General features: G+C 39.1%; 1 pseudogene; it reads left to right on the forward strand.

Annotated features, from left to right (window-relative positions):
• Positions 1 to 1,765: 1,765 nt before the first annotated feature.
• LOC141334161 (uncharacterized) overlaps positions 1,766 to 23,794 on the forward strand; it is a 336,215-nt pseudogene continuing 314,186 nt past the window's right edge.

Consider the following 23,794-nt stretch of genomic DNA (forward strand, 5'->3'; position numbering starts at 1 on the left):
TGCCTTTATGTGCAACTGAGAAAATCCTGCTTTCACACTGGCCATTTGTTATTTATTCATTTTAGTTGTAGCATTAATATTGATTTAGCCTAAACCTTATAAAAGTTCACAGAGACTATACAAATGTAGCAGATGATACTTTTTCATACAATTCTTTTTTTTTATAAAATTCTTCTAAGATAATTTAATTTACCTTTTTTTTTTGTAGACCAAGACAATGTAGGACATGCAGAAAAACAGTACAACATTAAAGAAAACAGTGCTGTAAATATAATGCAAGTCTGACAATAGAACAAACACAAAAAATAAGCCAAAACAAAAGCCTTAACATTCAAGCTAAATTCTGATGTAATTATGTGAGGTGTAAGATACACTTTTTTATGAAGTTAAAAAATAAGGAGGAAAATTAGGAAAAAGGGAAAGAAGAAGAAGATGTATAAATTAAATTACTGGTTAAACAGAAGAAATGAAGAAAATAATTAAATAATATCAATACAATCAAGTAAATAAATAGATAAAAACAGTGGGTTCAGGAGGCATAGGTCAAACTTACACCAAGGTACTGTATTTTAAGATGAGAACGGTATAAACCAGTGGTTCTCAAACTGGGGTACGTGAGGTGATGGAGGGGGTATGATAAACAAGAGGCTGAGCTTTGGCATTAATTTAATTCTACCCCAAATTAAGGTTAAGTTGATGAGTAGGCATAAATTGGGCTCAGGTTGTTGTGTTTCCCATGCATTGTTTTATTTGTGGCGACTCAAATATCATGACCACAATATCAAAACTGACCACAACAAATAGATTTTCCAAAAGGTTTTTTATGGGGTAAAAAAAAAAAAAAACTTTTTTACAGTTTTTTTTTTTTTTTTTTTGTGTGTGTGTGACATTTTTTTGCATATGATCTATTGGGCATAATTACCCATAACATAGAATTTTTTTCAGACAAATCTGAGGAGGTCCGGTGGGGAACTTTTCCTAAATTTGATGAGTCCAGTTGGAATGACCCATTTGAGACATCCTAAATAAGTAAAGGTTTCTCTAATTACATGCAACACCTCTTACAGTTGCTTATTACAGCAGTCCTCATGCCCCAAGGCTCTGCATATGTTGTATCTCTTATCACATATAACGTTTGTTCCATTTAAACTTAAGTGCCCTGCAAAGTGGACTTCTTAGGATATTCCGCAATGATTCCAGTTCGAAGCAACCAAATACGTTTCATTTAAAGGTCATTAAAGCGTGCAAGTCATGAATTTAAATTGTATTTATTTATTGATGTCACACTTCACACTTCTCTGTTAGCGCAAATTTGTGAATAAATGTTCTCAAGTGAAGTAAATTTGAATGGATTTCCAGTGCTCAGGGAGTAGGAAACAATGAATACTGTGTAGGGAACATGTCAATTGGAACACAGTACATGCACAGAGCTTAATTCCTACGAGCTGATTGTCAGAATCAGGTGCATTAACTAATGCCGAGTTCAGACTGCATGATTTTAGCCCCGATTTTGACTCGCCGACAGGTTTTGAGAAATCGCCGACAAATGCCCGAAATCACAGGCAAATCGGTGCTCGTTCACGCGAGTGACAATCACACAGTGTGAACTATCAAAGACGCGATCTGAGAGAATCGTCGACGTGTCGCCAACACCCGTGAGATATTTGGCATGCTAAATATCTGGACCTGTCGGCGATTCAAAATCATGCCGTGTGAAAGGTGATCTGACTAAAAATCACTTCGGCGATTACCTACAGCCAATGAGACGGCAACATCCAGGCCAGCGGGAAGTTAGGGGAGGAGTTACGAAGGTATAGACTACAATATCAACAAGCATAGCTTCGGCTTATTTTCTATTAGCTGCAAATGAGTGCACATGCAATTGTATGACAAGCTTCTTGCGGGCTACCATTTTTTGATAATAATCCCAGTCTCACGTGAGAACTAGCACGCCTGACCTCGCGTTGTTTCCATGTCACTTCTCGCGTGTGTTTGGTTGTAAGACGTAGTTTGCGGACCGGGACAAAGTTGTCGGTGATTCTTCCTATTGTAAAGTCATGCAGTGTGAAACCCCCTGTCGCCGATCCATCGTGCAGCGTGAACACAGCAGCGACAGAATGCTACCCCAGATAGTCATGCAGTGTGAAAACATCTGTGACGCGATTGCTTTGAAAATCGTGCAGTCTCAACTCGGCTTAAGAGAGGCATGCAAAATATGCAGAGCAGGTGGAGCATGAGGACTGGAATTGAGAACCACTGGCTTAGAGCACATAGGATGTAGTTGTATGTTAGTTTTCACACTTTCACATCTTTGAATGTTTTGATGTCTGTTGTTTTGTGTCATTAAACTGGGGTTAACTTTTACTTGTCTTTTTTCACTTTAGACCTGATGGCACTGAAAGAGGAGAGTGAAGTACTGAATGAAATGGAAGAGAAAGATCATGATTTCACAAAAGGAGAAAAATCTTTTAGTTGTTCACAGACTAAAACGACTTCCTCAAGAAAAAAGACTCGAAAGACAGGAAGAAGTTATCTCACCTGCCAACAGTGTGGAAAGAGTTTCAAACAAACAGAAAGTATTAAAAGACATATGAGAGTTCACACAGGAGAGAAACCGTATGCCTGCCCTCAGTGTGGAAAGGGTTTCACTCAACCTGGGAACCTTGGAGTCCACATGAGAATTCACACTGGAGAGAAACCTTACACCTGCCAACAGTGTGGAAAGAGTTTTACTCGATCTGGACAGCTTGCAGTCCACATGAGAGTTCACACAGGAGAGAAACCTTATGCCTGCCAACAATGTGGAAAGAGTTTTAATCGTAAACCAAACCTTGAAAGACATATTTTAACTCACACAGGAGAGAAGCCTTACACCTGCCAACAGTGTGGAGTAAGTTTCACTATAAAAGGAAGCCTCAACAAACACATGAAAATTCACAATGGAGAGCAGCCTTACAAATGTGATCAGTGTGAAAAGAGTTTTGATCAACATGAAAACCTTGAAGTCCATTTGAGAACTCACAGAGAGAAACCTTACTCATGCCCTCAGTGCGGAAAGAGGTTTAATTATAAACAACACTTTGAAGAGCACATAAGAGTTCACACAGGAGAGAAGCCTTTCACCTGCCAGCAATGTGGAAGAAGTTTCAACCAAAAGGGATCCCTTAACAGACACATGAGAGTTCACTCTGGAGAGAAACCATTTGTATGTGGTCACTGCGGAAAGAGTTTCAGAATTAAAGCAGCACTTAAATACCACATGAGGTATCACACATGAGAGAACTGTATTTTTAAGGTATCAGTGTGACATGAGTCATAATAACATCAGAGAGAAGTCTTTGTCTTTGCTGTGCCATCACTGTTTAAAGACTTGCAGAAACAAGACAAAAGTTAAAAGTGTAATTGCATTAATGGATGGAGCATTGGTGGTAATATGTAACAGTAAAGAGCAGAGGAATAAAGTGGAAAAAAAAAATGAAAATGGTATGTGAGCAATGATTCTAAGTTCCAATCAAATAGGTAATAAAATATGGAGGTGTGGAGTAATAACTGGGGTCCCATTAAGTGTGAACACAGGAATATAGGAGGAAATGTAAAAAGCCGAATACTTACAGATGACTAGAGAGTATTGTGTTCTCACCTGAGCTCTTTCACTCATTTGGTTTCATAATGGAGTCTTCAATGGTAAGCAACATGGGTAATTTTTCACCAGCAAGGTCCAGTAAAATACCACCACACCAGAGCAACTCATTCTCGGTGTCAGGAGCATTGTGAAGGACTGAATTACCTGCAATTTATATCAGGACTGCCATGATGTATTTGTAACCCCCGTTAGACGACTGGAACAGAAGGTTTACTCATAAAGGAAAAGGAAAAACAATCATTCACCAGAATTTAAATGATTGTTGTAGGACACTACAAATTAATTAAGATCCAATCAGAAGACAAGATTTCGTGAGAGGCAAGGCACACACACACACACATATGTTTTAAATGCGCTTATTTATATAAAATAAAGATGTTTGTTTTGTTTGGGAGGGAAATTTGGCAGGATACACAGATTGAATGTGTCAATGACACTACATGAAGGGCAAAAGTAAACCAAAATAAATACAAATTCAAATACACATATCAATCAGCTTCGAATCTGACTTCCAAACAAATAAATTACCCAATATGAACCAAAATTAAAACCCTAAACACAGAAAATTATTTTCTTCCAAATTAAATTAAACTGGACTCAAATGTTCAATTGTAGGTTCAATCTCCTCAATCTCTCTTTTCCTCTTACATGCACAACTTAATACATACTCAAGTTCAGTGAGTACAAAGAAACAACTCAAATGTCAAAAAAAAGTGTAAATTCCTGCTGTAACACTTATTTATACAAAATAAAGTTGCATAAATACAACTGAATATGCAACTGTACTGAATATCAATTCAGCAGCAATAATGCTGAAGATGAACAGTTCAAAAGTGAAGTGTCAGTCCAATTAACAACAAATTATATTCTGTCCTCAGTTCCTTATAATCAATGATCCAGCGTTCAAAACAAAGAAAGTGTTAGATACTTCAAACCTTCAACAATCCAGTGAAACATGTTCGTTGGAGGCAACGCAATACAGATGTCCACAGAGACAAAAGAAAGACGTTTCTGGTCGATTTACGGTTGGCTCGCCATCTTCACTCGGTGCACGATTGCAATGTTCATATCAGTGCAGTCCACGAATAGAAAGATCCAGATCCTAGACTCTAAGAAAACAAACTGGCCTGTGTACACACACAGAACGATATACAAAATCAGCCCATATTTCACATACATTTTGCTCAACTATACACATTCTTTAACACACTGTACATATATTTCTATAACAATGTATACATTCACTGAAAGTTTTTCCTTTCCAAGCACATCAATACACCATTTAATCACCACAACATTTATACTGAAATCTTAACTCACCGATTCCCTTGTGTATTAATGATATTTCTTATTTTTCTTTCAGGTTTCCACCGGATGACGCAACGATGGCCTACTCCATTGGATTTCAGCGCGACAGCGGTCACACGGATCACAAGATACAAGTAAGTCCTTCCAACTATTTAAACTTCTCAACAAAATATGTGCAAGATAACTTGCGCAGTTCGTTCTTTACAACGTATTTTTCTGATAAAATCCGATAAATCAAAACTTCACGCAACTTCTAACTCAAGCTTCTCTTCTCGTACTTTCTCTTCTGTCGGTTCCCTAATGGGCGGAGTCAGCTTTGCCTACTTATACTCGATTGGCTGCTCACCTGCGCAGCACAGACTAAGGGTTTAAAACGAAATAAAGTTTTAAAGTTTTTATCTACTCACTGTCCTGATACCACAAGTAACCCACATCCAAGGAGAAATAAATATTAAAATAAAGTTAAATAAATAAATGTATATATATATATACACACACTATTTATCTTTTATCGCATTATTTCTACCTACATTCCCCAGTTATTTAGCCCAACCATATTCGCACACTGATTTAGACCACAAATGTTTTTGAGCCTGGGTTACACCCTCCCCCTTTAGAACCATGCAAGTCCCTTTGCATGTTGCCAGTAGCTACACACTCTTGTGTTGCCGGACAGCTCGTATGGGAGAAATCTTGCAGGGACTCTGAAAAGGCTTCATTCAGACCCTGAAGGAGGGACTGAACTATGGTTACCAAAGGGTTCCCCAATTTCGGGTAAGTCAAGATTTTAGGCTTCTCTTTTGTCCGAACAGACCTCCTTAGCTCATTTTGTGGGTCTACAACTTTGATAGCTTCTGTGTTGACTTCCATATTTTCTACATCATTTAATTCCTCTCCAGCTGGACTGGACTCTGACACAGAAGGTTCCCCATTAAAACTTGGGTTTTGCGCTACCAACGCAGCTGAAGGGGGAAGGTCAACAAATTCTTCTCTCTCAGATGGGACTGCAGGATTCTCAGGTAAGTTCTCCTCAAGATTTACAGGTAAGTTCTCTTCAAGATTTACAGGTAAGTTCTCTTCGGGATTTACAGGTGGGTTCTCAATAACCTGTGATTCAGGCGTTTCACTCGCTAAGCTTGTTCCCAAGGGTTGAGCAATGTCCTCCTTACCAGGTTGTGTCACTTTGGAAGTATGGACTGTAAATGACTCGCCTACAACTTCAAATTGGGGTCCTGGATGATCATCTTCCTCTTCTGAATCAGGGGTATCTTCTTCAGAGCATTTAAAAATTTCTTTACTTCGTGTTTTGCGACTGGGAACCAAACTGTATGTCTCGAGTTCACTCACATCAGAGGAAAGAGTTCCGCAGGGAAGCAACAAGTCACGGTGTAGCGTTCGAGTAGGCCCTGCTTGGAACTCAGGGCATACTTTGTACACAGGTAAATCACCATAACGGTCCACCACCACGTAGACTGTTTCCTCCCATTTGTCGGCAAGTTTATTCTTTCCTCTCAATCTAACACTTCTCACAAGAACTCGGTCACCCTTGTCCAACTCGGATGCTGTCACACGTTTGTCGTAACGCGTCTTATTTTTCTCAGCCATCCTTTTGGAGTTTTCAACTGCAATGCGGAAACTCTCCTCAAGACTTGACTTTAGATTCTTTACATACTGAGAATGTGTCACGTCTGCCTTATCTTTGAGAGGTAGTCCAAACGCTAAATCTACCGGAAGCCTGGGTTGTCGCCCAAACATCAACTCATAAGGGCTAAACCCGGTTGTTTCATTTCTGGTGCAGTTGTATGCGTGTACGAGTGGCTTTACATACTCCTTCCAGCAGCTTTTCTTCTTGGCCTCCAGGGTTCCAAGCATATTTAGCAAAGTTCTGTTGAACCTTTCAACAGGATTACCTCTCGGATGGTATGGGGTTGTTCTAACTTTCCGCACTCCAGCAATATCACACAGTTCTTTGATCAAGAGGGATTCAAAATCAGGGCCTCGGTCGCTGTGAAGGCGCTCAGGATAGCCATAATGACATATAAACTGCTCCCACAGACACTTCGCAACGGTCTTGGCTTTCTGATTTGGGGTAGGGATGGCAAGGGCATACTTCGTGAAGTGATCAGTTATCACCAATACGTCCTTTGCATTACTGTGGTCCGGCTCGAGTGTAAGGAAGTCCATGCATACCAATTGTAAAGGACGGTTGGTTAAAATGTTCACGAGTGGTGCTGCTTTTTCGGGTAAGACTTTTCTTCGAATACATCGACCACATGTTCTTATCTTATGCTCTATATCTGAAGCCATTTTGGGCCAATAGAATCGATTCCGTGCTAAATCCAAAGTGCGATCAATCCCCATGTGGCCAAGGTCATCATGCAGATGTTTAAGCACATCAGAATGATATTCTTCAGGTAAAACCAACTGATACATAACCTTATCAGCCACACTCCTCTTTCGATAAAGGACTCCATCATGGAACTCCAGTCGTTCTCGTTCTCGAAGAAGGTAAGGTAACCTAGGAAGAGCATCACGGACAGTTCTTGAAGGAGTCCCTCCAGTCTGGATTTGAGTAATGACTTCTCTTATACAGGGATCGGCCAGTTGTGCTCTTTGAATTTCTGAAGGAGATAGATGGGGGATTGTTGGCAGTCCTCCACACTCATCTTCTTGCAAATAAACATTAGGCACTGCAGCTGTCTGCATTGTCAGGGAACTGATGAAAGCAGCGGGTAAATCATGTGAATACTCAGACCATAAAGTAAGACGACTGTCGCAAATGGCTCTTACTACCTCACCACTGATCTCCTGCTTTTCAGCTTCTGCGGTGAGCCGTTCGGCAAAGGTAAGTATTTGGTTTTCCTCACTGCGAGAAGCATCTTCTGCAGGGAATTCTGAATGAGGTCGCCGAGACAAGGCGTCTGCATCTACATTCTGTTTCCCGCACCTGTACTGCAGTTTGAAATTGTAAGTAGAAAGCGCTGCTAACCACCTATAACCAACTGCATCAAGCTTGGCAGTGGAAAGAACGTAGGTTAAGGGGTTACTATCTGTCACTACCTTGAAGGTGCTGCCATAAAGGAAGTCGTGGAACTTCTCTGTGACCGCCCACTTTAATGCTAGAAATTCTAGTTTATGGGCGGGGTACCTGGATTCACTAGATGAAAGTCCCCGACTCGCATAAGCAATAACCCTTACTTGACCATCCTGCTCTTGGTACAGGGTGGCACCTAGTCCTGATGTGCTTGCGTCCGTGTGCAGGATATAGGGTAGCTTGGGGTCAGCGAATGCTAACACGGGAGCAGTAGTAAGTTCCTCAATGATTTGATCAAATGCCCTTTGACAAGCTGTTGTCCACCTACTATTAAACAAATCCTTTGGATTCCGATAAAGTCTGTTGTTTTGTGACTTAATGCCCTGACGAATAGGGGGGTATCCCGCAGTTAAGTCATTCAAGGGTTTGACCTTTTTGGAAAAATCTTTGACGAAGCGACGGTAATAACCGATGAATCCTAGGAAGGACCGAAGTTCTTTTAAATTCCTAGGAACTGGCCAAGTTTTAACTGCTGCTACCTTGTCGGGGTCTGTTTGCACTCCCTTGTCGGACACTATATGTCCAAGATACCTGACCGAGGTCTGTGCAAAGATGCATTTTTCTGGGGCAAGTTTCAAACCGTATTCCTTCAGTCTCCTCAAGACCTTCAGCAACCTTTCTTCGTGTTCCTCCAAATCCTTGGAAAACACAATTATGTCATCTATAAAGACAAGAACTTCACGGAGATTAATATCCGCCATACACTTCTCCATGAGTCTTTGAAAGGTGCTTGGCGCATTAGTGACACCTTGAGGCATACGGTTGAACTCATAGAACCCTGCAGGACACACAAATGCAGTCTTTGCTTTGTCCTTCTCCTCAACTTCAATTTGGTAGAACCCAGACTTCAAGTCGAGTACTGAGAACCACTTGGATCCTACCAGAGCCATAAAGGTGTCCTCCAATTTTGGGAGTGCATACGCATCTTTAATGGTTCGTTGGTTTAATTTCCGATAGTCTATGCATAATCTGATATCGCCACTCTTCTTTCTCACAATAACAATCGGTGAAGAATAGGGCGACATAGATTCTCGTATGACTCCTGCGTCAAGCAATTCCTGCAAATGTTTCTTCACGGCCTCCAGGTCTTCCGGGTGTATAGGCCTTGGCCGATGTTTGAATGGTGTCTCGTCCATAAGGTTAATTTTATGTTTAACCTTATCAGTGCGTCCGAAATCTTGGGAATGTAAGGAAAAGACTTCTGGCATCTCCCTTAACTGTCCAATAAGCCTCTCTTTCCATTTTGGTGGAATGGGCGAATCGCCAAAGTTGAACTCAAGAGAAGAATTCGGAACGAATTCTGTTTCATCCACTTTCTTGGGCTGTTTATTTGAGATTACAGACTGGACAGCCTTTAATTCAGCTACAATACATCTTGCAGGAATTGTAATGTCGTGAGTGGTAGGATTTGAGATTACTACAGGTAAACGACAAGGTTTAGACTCCCCAAGGGTAACCACACATGCCTTAACAATCAAGCCACCCGGCAAAGAAGAAGAGGATGGATGTTCAACAACTACCCATTTGTCGGGGTACACTCCCCGAACAGAAACTGTACCACAAAGAACTGTACTTTGACCAGCTGGAATCATTCGAGGTTGCTTCTCAGGTAAATGCACTAGCCCGACATTTCCTTCCACCGCCTGTTTTTGACGTAACTCCAGGATTTTAAGGACCTGCTTATACCCGCAAGAGGGTGAAAAGTACTGGGGTTTTTGTTGTGAAAAGTCCTTGTACAGTTCGTCCAAGGTATTCGTGCCAATCAATATAGACGGCTGAAAGGTTGAAGGAAGATCAGGTGTGACAAGAGCTAAGGTAGGCACCTCCATACCGATTCCAACAAAATCTCTGGGAAAGGTGATAGTAACTTCAACGTAACCTAGATAGGGAACATTTTGACCATTTGCACTCTCAACTTCAAGCAAATTGTCTAAAGAGTGAATTTGTTGGTCACAGAGATTCCTGTTGTAGAAAGATTGCGTGATGGTGGTGACTTGCGAACCTGTGTCGAGTAAACAGTCAAATGTCTTTCCTGCTATATCAACTTGGGCAGTACATCTAGTCCCAATTAACCCCCTTGGTATGAATGACTGCCGTGAGTTCACCTGTGCTTGTGCCATCAACACTTTATGTTGTTTGGGACACTCTGAATTGGTCTCAGTTCCTGCTTGCCCCACAGCAGGAACTGTTGCTAGTTTAACCGTGGCTTGGGGCTGCCGTACTGCAAATCCCATTCATTCTGGCGCTTTGTGAGTTGGGCTCTTTTTTCTGCTACCAATGTAGGATTTGGATCATTTGAACAGGAGCTGGCAATATGCCCTTCATCTCCACATCTGAAACAGTATCCCGGTTTAGGTCTAGCTGGCTGCGATTTGTCTGAAGCTTTGTCTTTTCCCTTGGGAGTACCTGCACTTTGCCTGCTTGCAGATTTGATAGCACTCGTCTTACAATTTGATTTGTCTTTGAGCTGTTTTGAGGTTAGTACAGCGAGCTGCTTTTGGAGCTCTGTTATTTGACTTGCCAATTGAGCAGTAACAGAATGCAACTGAGTCACATCATCTCCAACAGCTGTCTGAGACTGTACTACAACACGCTGCTTAGAACTTCCCAAGTGTTGCTTCATCCGCACACTTTTTGAAGCATGTTTGCTCTCCTCAATGCGTAGCATTGTCATTAACTCGGCGAAGGATGGAGGTGAATCCTTTTTCTGCTCTAATTGCAGCTCCAAAAGCAAGGAGCTTTCCCAGCATCCTCTGCAAAACTGTTTAAGCAGATGCTTATTTATCTCTGAGCTAAGTACTCCACCACGTCGCATGGTGGTCTGTAATGCCACGTGTAGTCGCTGCAAATAAGCGGAAGACTTCTCTCCTGGGTTCTGAAATGTGTTCAGAAATTTGGCAAACAATTCATCGCCATCTTCGATGGGTGCAAACGCAGAATCGAGAAGTTGAATGTAAGCTAAAGGCAATGCTGTAGAACTAAGGGATTTTACAATGTCTGCCGCTGGTGAAAGGAGACTCTCACAGATTCTGCGTACTCTGTGAAAATCTGAAACCGTTGGGTCTTGAAGAAGAAGTTCAGCGCTGGTGCGCCAAGTTTCATAATCGGCCTCATTGGGTGGACGGGGAACTCGCCCAGAGAAAGCACGGAGTCGCAACGGTGAGTTCCCAGACACTGCAAGGTCACTAGTGCGTACAAGATGCTCTACCACAACTTTTTGCACTGCAGGTGGACTTAAATCACTGACAGTGAGTGATGGAGATTCTGGGCTTGTTGCTGCAGAAGCTGGCGGAACAGAGTGAGGTCGTGCAGCATTTACCGATGCCTGAGACTGCCTAAAAGTGGAATCGGTTTGGGGCAGGTCCGCTGAATGAGCAGGTAAAGTGCCATCAGCTTCGACAGGGGCGGGCTCAGAACATGGTTTTGGCACAACTTTCTCTTGAATATGAACTAACATGCCCCTCAGAACATCCTCAAAACTTTCCCCACTACGGCTTGCTAATGCTTCCAGCTCACTGAGGTAAGTTTGGGTTGTGGTCTTTCCCAGCTTCTGAACATAAATATCTGACAGGGCTGTCACACGGAAAGTGACATCGGGATTATTTTGTGCTTGTTGGACATAGGGAAGCATTGTTCGTAAAGATTGCACCGCTAGTCCTGAGCTGAATTCAACTATTAAAGACTTCTCGGTTCCTAAACTGGGATCACTCACTGAGATTGTTCTATTTATTCTCCCGTACTGCTTCACATAGTCTAAGATTTCCTCATCCACTTCAGTTTCGGTTATGCCATTAATTAAAATAGCATTTGGGACTTTTATGCTTTCTTTTTCTACAATCTCCATCTTGTTCCCCTTTTTTTTTTTCCTTCGTTCACTACACTAGTTTTCACTAGTTTTCTCAAGACAGGAACTATTAGTGAATAATAGTTAGTATGTGTGTGTGGTTCCCTTTTTCTCTCCTGTGCTGGCTCGCCACAAATGAGTGTAACCCCCGTTAGACGACTGGAACAGAAGGTTTACTCATAAAGGAAAAGGAAAAACAATCATTCACCAGAATTTAAATGATTGTTGTAGGACACTACAAATTAATTAAGATCCAATCAGAAGACAAGATTTCGTGAGAGGCAAGGCACACACACACACATATGTTTTAAATGCGCTTATTTATATAAAATAAAGATGTTTGTTTTGTTTGGGAGGGAAATTTGGCAGGATACACAGATTGAATGTGTCAATGACACTACATGAAGGGCAAAAGTAAACCAAAATAAATACAAATTCAAATACACATATCAATCAGCTTCGAATCTGACTTCCAAACAAATAAATTACCCAATATGAACCAAAATTAAAACCCTAAACACAGAAAATTATTTTCTTCCAAATTAAATTAAACTGGACTCAAATGTTCAATTGTAGGTTCAATCTCCTCAATCTCTCTTTTCCTCTTACATGCACAACTTAATACATACTCAAGTTCAGTGAGTACAAAGAAACAACTCAAATGTCAAAAAAAAGTGTAAATTCCTGCTGTAACACTTATTTATACAAAATAAAGTTGCATAAATACAACTGAATATGCAACTGTACTGAATATCAATTCAGCAGCAATAATGCTGAAGATGAACAGTTCAAAAGTGAAGTGTCAGTCCAATTAACAACAAATTATATTCTGTCCTCAGTTCCTTATAATCAATGATCCAGCGTTCAAAACAAAGAAAGTGTTAGATACTTCAAACCTTCAACAATCCAGTGAAACATGTTCGTTGGAGGCAACGCAATACAGATGTCCACAGAGACAAAAGAAAGACGTTTCTGGTCGATTTACGGTTGGCTCGCCATCTTCACTCGGTGCACGATTGCAATGTTCATATCAGTGCAGTCCACGAATAGAAAGATCCAGATCCTAGACTCTAAGAAAACAAACTGGCCTGTGTACACACACAGAACGATATACAAAATCAGCCCATATTTCACATACATTTTGCTCAACTATACACATTCTTTAACACACTGTACATATATTTCTATAACAATGTATACATTCACTGAAAGTTTTTCCTTTCCAAGCACATCAATACACCATTTAATCACCACAACATTTATACTGAAATCTTAACTCACCGATTCCCTTGTGTATTAATGATATTTCTTATTTTTCTTTCAGGTTTCCACCGGATGACGCAACGATGGCCTACTCCATTGGATTTCAGCGCGACAGCGGTCACACGGATCACAAGATACAAGTAAGTCCTTCCAACTATTTAAACTTCTCAACAAAATATGTGCAAGATAACTTGCGCAGTTCGTTCTTTACAACGTATTTTTCTGATAAAATCCGATAAATCAAAACTTCACGCAACTTCTAACTCAAGCTTCTCTTCTCGTACTTTCTCTTCTGTCGGTTCCCTAATGGGCGGAGTCAGCTTTGCCTACTTATACTCGATTGGCTGCTCACCTGCGCAGCACAGACTAAGGGTTTAAAACGAAATAAAGTTTTAAAGTTTTTATCTACTCACTGTCCTGATACCACAAGTAACCCACATCCAAGGAGAAATAAATATTAAAATAAAGTTAAATAAATAAATGTATATATATATATATACACACACTATTTATCTTTTATCGCATTATTTCTACCTACATTCCCCAGTTATTTAGCCCAACCATATTCGCACACTGATTTAGACCACAAATGTTTTTGAGCCTGGGTTACATATTCATATTTTAAGAACTTTTGTAGCCATACGAAGAGAATAAACTGGTTTTATAAGTGAAGCTGGTAATGCTGTTTTTGAGTTTATTCATTATCTGCTGACATCTTAATAGATTTAATAGTCTTTTATTTGCAGTCGATTTCAGACCATTGCTTTTCAGCCAGACCCCGAGACAATGGAGGCACCATTTTATCATTTCTAGGTAAATTGAGCAGCACATCAAAACACACCACAAGCGCTCATGGTCGTTATTTGTAATGATCTATTAGCATTACTCCCTCTATTATTTTTATCTAGAGCACTAAATAGAAGCCCTTCTCGTCTGCGTTACTTCTCTATAAAGACACCAAGCAACATTAAACGTAAAATGCATTGATACTTTGCTAAAACAATGCAAGAAAAAACAACAACACTGCAAATATACCTGTTTGTTCAAACCAATTTGGTCACAAAACTTTTTTCCCCAACTACATTTAGCAGTAATTTGCAGTTTAAGAGCATTTTAAAATAAACATAATTGGTATAATGGCATTAAAACAAAAATACCCAACCTTTTGCCATTTAGGGCAAGCAAACTGAGATTAATGACCACTGGTCTAGCTAGTAAACCAGCATTTTCATTCTGTTCTCAAGCAAAATAAAGCTCATTTTAAAAGAAAAAAAAAAAATAAAAAAATCAAAAGAAATGTGATTTGTAATGTACACAAGTTTTACAGAGATCGTAACATCACCCAAAAGACAACAAAAGCTGGTCTACCAGCATCCCAAGTGTGGTCCAGCCTGTTCAGGCCCAGATCAACTTTTGTATCCTTTGGATCCATGCAGGTTTTGTGTAGGCAGCTCTGTAATGCAACTAGGAGAATACAAACAACATTGACTGGTCATTCTTTAAGCCGGGCATACACTGTACGATTTTTGACCCTTTTTGCCACGATTTTTCACTCGTGCGAGAATTTCTTGGATCGGGCCGATTTTCAGCTGACTCGTGCGTCTCACATCGTGTAGTATACACAGGGTAACGAGAAGCGATTACCCTCTCACGATCGACAATCGTATGGTCGGATGAAAATCAAACTGGTTTGAAATTCTGGTCGGCCCTCGTGAGTGTATCGCACCGTTGAAGCAATGCTACGAGCGTCTACGACCTGATTACCCCAAAACTCTGGCACTGCGCCTGTGCAAACACGAAAGTGAAAGTGAAGGAAGTAGTGATGGGAAGTTCGGATCATTTTACCGACTCGGACCTTTGAGTCTCGTTCAGCAAAATGAACGAATCTTTTTTCGAGTATTTCGTTCATTTTAACAATAAATATAATTCAAATGTTAGCCTTTAACCTCCCTAACACATCTACTGCTGACACAAACGTTAATCACACTTCAAACAAAACAAAACAAAACAAAACTATAATGCTATAAGAAACAGAAAATATTAAATCATTGTTTGCCTGGGTCTTTAGTCTAGAGCCCTGCATTTGAGTCCGAGCCCGTCGGGGCCCGAATTTTTATTTTTTTTTGCCCCTAGGGCCGGGCTTTGGGCCAATTTTCACGTCATAACTTGCACATATATCGGGCGTGATTTCATGATTTCATGCGTGCGTCCCCGGAAGCGCCAGTGATTTCTCGCTCATAGCAGAGTATGAGCGGAGCGCGGAGTGGAGCGGTGTGATTTTGAATGGAGGAAGGAGCGGATTTTTTTAAAAGTCGGAGCGTCATGGTTTTCACTCTCTTCAAGAGCGCTCCACCACCGCTGTTTAGCTTGATAGAGATGGATCACTCAAATCAGAAATAATGTGATCTGTAGGTAAAATAACTGACGAAAACGTATTATTTTCATTACAAACTTTGCACTGGATAAAGCAGCAATACTCTTTTAATGCTGACAATTATTAGCTGTGGTCGGAACAAATATTGCACACTATGTTTGAAACTCTCCTGTTATTTTATTTTATTATATTTTATGAACAGGACTGTTACATTTCAAACATACTTAATTTTTTTTTTTTTTTTTTTTTTTTTTTTTTTTTTGACGCGGAGCGGTGTTTCTGACATCAGTGAGAGAGGAGTGGAGCTGGATTATTAAATGCAAGGAGTGCGGGGGAAATTGTTGCCGCTCCACTGTGCTCACATACCGCAGAGAGATTTTCAGCCACGTGGTAAAGTTGTGTTTTTTAAGTTTTCTATATTATTATTTATTCTTTATATATTTGTTCAATATTCGTTTACTTTACCACTGCGACTTTGTATGTTCCGGTTTTGCGCAGCAGAACTGCCTGCCCTGTTTGAAATGCCTTTGTTCTGAGATGGTGATAATAAACTTTAAATCTAACATTTTGCTATATTGATGTTTGTTTTATATCTGTGAATTGCATTGTAGACTAGTCAAGTGTTGATTTGATATATGGTTAAATTGAGTAAACACACTGTGGACCACATACCGCTTGGATATCGATGTCACTTAAAAAACTAACTTACATTTAAAAAACAAACAAACAAACAAACAAACAAAAAACTCCAAACTTTTCTCTAAATTGTTCTGATAAAAAAAACGAAACGAAAAAACATAAACTTTCTATTAAATACGAAATCTGGTCTATTTTAATGGCTGTAACAGTATAAGCTGTTTGGCGGAAAAAAAGACGGGCTTCGGGTCGGACTCGGGCCAAAATTTTTGATAAGCTGTCGGAGACGGGCCGGGCTACAGCCTGTGCGTCTCGGACCAGGGCCGGGCTAGGGCTTAGATTTAAGTCTATGTCTACTTTAGTCTATGGTTCGCTCACCTCGCCTAACGACTCTAAAAACAGGTGAACTAATTCCAGTAATAGGATGTTGCGCATGCGCGACTGAACGAATCACTCCCCGAGACGACTCGTTTGTCCCGAGTCACATTAAAGATTCGTTCAAAATGAGCGAATCGTTCAAGAACGACCCATCACTAGAAGGAAGCAACATGTTCTGTTATTTCAAAAGTTCAATAAAAAAAATAATAATAAAAAAAGAACATTCTTCAGATACAAATAACATCATTAAAAAAAAAAGATAAAAAAAAGTCCATGCGCTTACACGAACTCACGGAAAGGCACGAGATCGAGCGCTTTTTGCTCTGGTGACCCTCATCATTCCTTGTCAGCATCCTACTACCGTGTTTTTGTTGTTCTTCTTCTTCTGTTTCAAGTCCGACGTGCGATATTGGACGCACAGTGTGAGCGGTAAGATCTCATAAGAGCATCGGGTCGTACAGTGTGAGAACATAAATCGTGAGCTGCGAACTTTTACACCCTGCGATTCTGTCGTGCAGTTTGAGCTAGAGCCAAGAGCAACGATTGATAATATCGCACAGTGTATCCCAGGCTTTAGCCACTCAATTAAACTGGAATGGATCAAACCGAAAGAGACCTATTCAGAATCTGTTGTTTTATATAGGCCAGCGATGCTCAAATCTGGCTCACAAGATCCACTATCCTGCAGAGTTTAGTTCTAACCTTAATCAAACACAGCTGAGCATGCTAATCAATGTCTTCAGGATCATTAGAAAAGCTCAGGTGGGTGAGTTTGATCAAAGATGGAGCTAAACTCTGCAGGAAAGTAGATCTCCCTGCTGAAAATACCAGCCTAGGCTGGTTGGCTGGTTTAAGATGGAAGTAGCTGGTTTTAGTTGGTCACCCAGCCTGGCCAAAACCCCTCTAAAACCAGCCTGCTGACAAGCTATGACCAGCTAAAACCAGGCTGGTTAACCAGGTAAAACCAACCAACCAGCCTCAGCTTTAGCTGGGTTTCCTTGTCAAAAAAATCCTACACAGCAAAATCGCTGGTGTAAAAAGTACACCCACAGTGTCAAATTTAACACCAGCAAAGTGTCTATATGTGTCCACACTATAGAGGGTAAATTTTACACTTTTGATAGTGTAAAAATTTTCACATCCACTGAGTGTAAATTCAACACTAATTATTGTTAATTTTAAACCTAGTGAACACTATTTGTTGTTATTTCTGCACTACACCAGTGTTAATACTCAATTACAGTGTTAATTTTTAACAATCTCATTTTAAGATCAACACCAGTGTAATTTCAATATAGCATTGGTGAGTGTTGAAAATACTGATTTATAGTAGCACTTTTGTTACGTTTTGGTTCTTTCTACAAAATTAAAATGGCGTGACATTTGCAGAAAAGATTGCAAAAACTTTATTGAGGTACACCACATTTAACATTCACATTCAGTCACAGCATTTCACTGCATTTAAAAACCTTTACAGTTTGCAGTTAATTCCAATCCAAAACAAAAACACAACAGGGAACAATGTAAGTTCTCTCATCACTGTCATATGAAAACTGCCTGTCATAAGGTCTATAGTACATCAAATCATCCACACAAATGAGAGTGAAAATATTACCCACCTCCTCAATACAGAATGCATGCACATGCTCATCAAAACACACTGTAATTACATTACTGGCCAAAATAAAAGCTTGTCCATCTTTCACAATAATACTGCTAATCTTATTAAAAACAGGCATTTCATTTTCAACAGAAGAGCAAACAAACATTCCAACTTGGTATTCAGTTCCATAGTTTTTTACCCAGTTTGTAGTGGAGACAGTGGGTACATTCCAAGTTTCATTTAAAATCTCGTTACCCTCCAGAGTGCAAGTAGAGACTTCATTAAAAGGACCAAACTGAAATCTTTTAAAATAAAAACTCTCCCAATGAAAAGCCAACTGATGTTGATGTTTCTTGGCCAATGTTTTGGTTATGTTTTTAAAGTTTTTTACAGACTTCTTAAAAAAGTTATGCTTTCCTTCGTATCGCATGCACCACATATGTATAAGTGGACCTATTTTCCTAATACATCTAGGATAGTGGATCATTAGATGGTGCTTCGGAATCAATCTGTTTTCAGGAAATATGGACTTAAAAAGTTAATGATGATCAGAAATTAAATGCTTCAAAAAATAAGTCATACCCTGTGTTACAACTGGTGAGAATACAATGCTCACAATCTGAATCAAAAGTAGTATCAGTCTCCAGTAATCATTGTCCGTGTCAACTAGATCTCCAAATATCAAGGGGGTATTGCGCAGAACGCACCATGACTGAATAGCATTGAGACCAAGGTCCTTGCTGGCATCATAAATTTTAACTCCACTTGGTCTGTTCTTTCTTTCAATGTACCCATAGTTGAAGCTCTGAATCCTTTCCGAAAGGGTACCTGATGAAATGCAGTCTTTAACAAAGTACTGAAAAAGCAGTTTTAACTCATACTGCACAACCCCTTCGAGTAAATCGTGCATAATGTCAACAGCAAAATTCTCTGAAAAATGAAAAAACTGTAATGAATTGAGTGGACAAGTTCTCTTAAGGCCAAACAGTGGTGCAAGATTGGGATCGTGTGCTAGAGCACTGCAATGTTCTGAATACAGCTCTTTTGTTCGAATGACCAAACCTGGGTCATCTTCACTAAATACTGACTGCAACTTTGCTTTGTCAGTTAAGCAAAACTGGCAACAGTAGGTTGCACTGAACGACTCAACCATACCTAACAGTCCATGTAAAGCTAAATTGTCACCAGTAACCTGAATGACAGAACCCTGTAACATAGTATCCGAGAAGGGTACATTGATTCCTGTTGACTCCAGAATTTTTAGATACTTTACCAGAGGCTGTAAGATTGGTTCAAAGCCATATTTTTTTAAGTCTTCTGAATGGAAAAGGGCCACAAGATGGATGTTCATTAAAACAGAATTGATCTTGGGGGGCAAGTTTCTTAAAATAAAATAAACACAGCCAAGTTTATGAATTCCTTTTTTGGATCCAAGTGGATTTGCCGTTTCGAAATCGTCGTAATATAACTGTATTTGAAAGGGATAGTTCGAGCATTTAAGACATGAAGTTGTATGCAATCCTTATCAGCACTATAGTGTATACACACTGACCCACACTGCGTTCACCTCCCTGGTCAGAGTTCTGGCCGCTGGAAGTTTTTCAAGAAAGTAGTCACGGTTAGTTTCCGGGGCCTCAAAACTGTGCGTTTTTACGTGAAAAAAATATATGCGTTTCAAAGCTTGATTAATTTACATCACAAAAAAACACTCCTGACAAAAATCATACCTCAGTTTTAATCAGCACTATATTCTTTCCGTTTCCATCAATCCGCGCTGCTGTCAGTTCCGATCAGCTGTTGATAGCGCGACTCGCTGACAACATGTCTGACTACGAAACTTCTGATGATGAAACCAATTTTAGCACAATGTCAGACGGAACAGACGATATATATATTTTTATATTAGACCTCGTTTCACGTGATTTCCACAGGAGTCTAAACATCAGATTGTTTACTGTACAGTTTAGACATGGGATCTCCAGTCCTCGTGAGCTACTGTCTTGGTTTTAGTTTTTCTCTGATGCAACACACCTGACTCAAATCAACGGGTAATTAGCAGGCTTGTACAGAATGTCTCATTTGAGAAAGGTGTCCTGTCATAGGAAAACATCGAGCTGCAGGAATGTAGCTCACGATGACCGGAGTTGGAGATACCTGGTTTAGACCTACCTTCAAGCACACGTATAAACACGATGATACTGACACACGTTCCGCATAGTTACAGACAATAACAAATATAGCAAAGCATCATATTTTGTTATGTTATATAGATTCAATTAAATTCATTAGTTATGACATTTGCCGTTTTTCTCACCACATAGACAGTCGATTATTGTCGATGCTATCACTGCCCCGGTTAGAATATTCTCAGTGTAACGTTAGCCTAAAAACCGACGTTAGCTTCAAAATAAACCTGTCGTATGCGACATAAAGTTAGTAAATAGAGCTTACCCGTGGTACTGGTACAGCAGAACTCTTTAAAATCCGTTTTTTGATTTTTCCTCCTTGGATGGGGATGTAATCGTCTTCGCTGAAGTGAGCATTGTATGGCGTTATTCTTTAGTCAAAAGTTATGAGCGTGTAAGACATGCTCACGAGCACATTATGTTATTTCACACGCGCAAAAATGAACCTTCAGCTGGCATGATAAAAGTACTCGCGCACAAATTCAACAACCGAGAGGTGTACAGGCAGCTGCGTGCGAGCGCCTGGCATACTCTCATAGGTTAACTCTGCTTGTACAGTGGAATCCTGCTCGCGCGCAGCGGGCTTCTGCTCGCGGAGTGCTGTTTTGCTCGCACAGTGGATTTCTCCTCGCTCAGATGATTTCTGCTCCCTCGAGTCTATAGATGACTTTTGACAATTTGGGGGCGGAAACCAAGGAGGGCACTGACTCTGTTATGATTGGTCACTTTCATCATAATCACACCCACAGGGACATCCTTGTACCTTGATTGACAGCTCTCATTACAGGAAGCACGGAGGTGGGTTAAGTTACCCCCGAAGAAGAGTCGGAATGAATTAGAATGAGTTTTCTAATATACATAAACTGTCTCTCCACGTATAAAATGCTGCGCAGATCATAGTTAAATCAATAACCATATTTTTGAGAAATAAGTAACGTAACTAGCTAGCCTATCGTTCTGTAGCTAACACCTTAGCCGACACTTGTGATGCTGATCGCCTGACACTCATTTTAAAACTTTTAATCTTTAAAAACTGCATCTTAGACAGCTAACATTAGGCTAACTGAATCATAACATAATTGTTTTCACATGTAAAAGTGCTATTCTTATTGACGCTGATTTAATGCATTTGATTTTGCAGGCTAACCTTGTCCCTTATTGTGTTTTTTACTGCGGTCAAGCCAGCCGCGCCTTAAAATACACGGTCAAGCCAGCCGCAATTTTTTTATTTGCGCGTGTAATCGTGCACTTACGGTAATGCATGTAAAGAAGCTGTTAAACCGGCGTTTCCTATATACTTTATATTCGTATGTTTATAAATACTCTCCATTAGTAAATAACAGGATGCATTTTGTTGTTTAGGGTGATTTTGTTATTGTTTTTCTCCAAAACTATACAGTAAAATGTCTTGAAAATAATTACAGTCATAGTCAGAGTCACTCTTAATACAGATGGAGTGAAAGAAATGAGCTAACCTATAGAGGAACATTTTTTATGAGTACTTAAATATATGGAAATAATCCAAGTGCTAGGACATATGTTTTTTTTGTATGAGCTAACCTATATAAGGAAATTATATAAGTGCAAGTATGTTTGGGATGATTTTGCCTTTAATTTTCACTGAAACTGTACAGGAAAATGACTTGAAATCAAGGTTAATTTAGTTTTGCTTTTTTAAATTCGTTTTATTTTAGTATAGTTTTCAAATTTGCAATAAAACTTAGTTTAGTTTTTATTAGTTTCATTAACAATTTTGTCAGTTTTAGTTTAGTTTCTATTTTGTAAACACATTTCTATTTAGTTTTTATATATTTTAGTTTCAGTTTTAGTTTTAGTTTTTTAGAGATTAAATAGAGATCACGATTTCCTAGCACTTTTAAACTAAGCAAAATAATGTGAGACAAAATATTAATTGCTTCAGTCTATTAAAAAGTGTTTAATTCATTTGAATGAATTAATAATTTAATACATAATATTTAAAATAGAATATATTTAATACACCAACTTTTTATATTAAATTTATGAAAAAGTGGTTTGAATGAATAAATGATTTGCTCACAAAAACATAACTGGATGAATCTGCGTTTTTGAATCAATCTCTAGTAGTCAGACAAATACATTTTTTAACAGTTGTTTCCATCTAGTGGCGAAACAAAGCAATCGACACAAACATTACGTGAAGCGCCAATTACTTTCAAAAAACGACGTGCTGTTTTGATCTCTACCATAGACATCACATCAGTGTTTATATCCAAACTATGACCTTTAATCAGAATATTGCTGTGATAATATTAACGACTGGGTATTCGAAAAGACTGTTTGGGAAGCTGTTTTTTTTTTTTTTTTTTTTTTTTTTTTTACATAAACATGATGACTGCTCTCTCTGTCAGCGGCTGTGCAAATATAGATTTGAATGTTCTGGTAAGACTTTTCAAAGGTTTTAATTGACATGGGGAATCGTTGTCAATGTCATTTACAAATGATAGCGTGAGGGTTTGAATCTCTATCATTTAACGATTAAGCTCCAGTATATTGGTTTGATCGCTTGTATTACATAAAATACATCAATAAAAACTGATGCAGTAGTGTAACCCCTCACACCCGGGTCCTACCGCAGCCGCTCAGAGCGGGTCTCGAACCCGAGTCTCCGGCACGGGAGGCGGATGCACTAACAAGGAGGCTAAAAGGCTGCAACCTCGAGCATCGGTCGCTAGTGCGTCTCTTGAGATCGGGGAGTGAGGTTTACCTGCACAGCACCTACCAGCTGGCCTCTGTTACAGTAGCCTAGATTTAATTCAGGTGCTGTTCATGTTGCAGCCTTTATTTTTCCGCCATGGGGTGAGAACATAATGATTACGAAAACGATTATTTATTTTTGATAATTATTATTTTATTTCAGTTAGTTTTTCAGTAAAAGTTGTTAGTTTCGTTTCGTTCTAGTTTTTCATTTATTTTGACATTTTTATTTTATTTCAGTTTACGAAAATGTTTTTTGATCAATAGTTTTCGTATTAGTTTTAGTTTTCGTTTACAAAAATAACCTTGCTTGAAATTAATAATTTGATAGCCAGGATCACTTTGAACAAATGTGAATTTAAAGAATGAGCAAATCTGTAAAGAAAAGTGTTTAAAAAATGGGACATATATATATATATATATATATATATATATATATATATATATATATATATATATATATTAGGGCTGGGACACGATTAATCGCGATTAATCGCATCCAAAATAAAAGTTTATGTTAACATACTAAATGTGTGTTTACTGTGTATGTTTATTATGTATATATAAATACACACACATACATGTATAGACTTTGAAAAATACTTATATGTGTGGATAGTTATATTTGTATTTAATTTAGATTATATATAGAATTATAAATATTTTATTTATTTTAATTTAATTTTTATTTTCAGTTTTCTTTAATATACATGTTTGTGTGTGTATTTA

Source organism: Garra rufa, chromosome 4 (genome assembly GCF_049309525.1).
Source record: "Garra rufa chromosome 4, GarRuf1.0, whole genome shotgun sequence".
Lineage (NCBI taxonomy): Eukaryota > Metazoa > Chordata > Actinopteri > Cypriniformes > Cyprinidae > Garra > Garra rufa.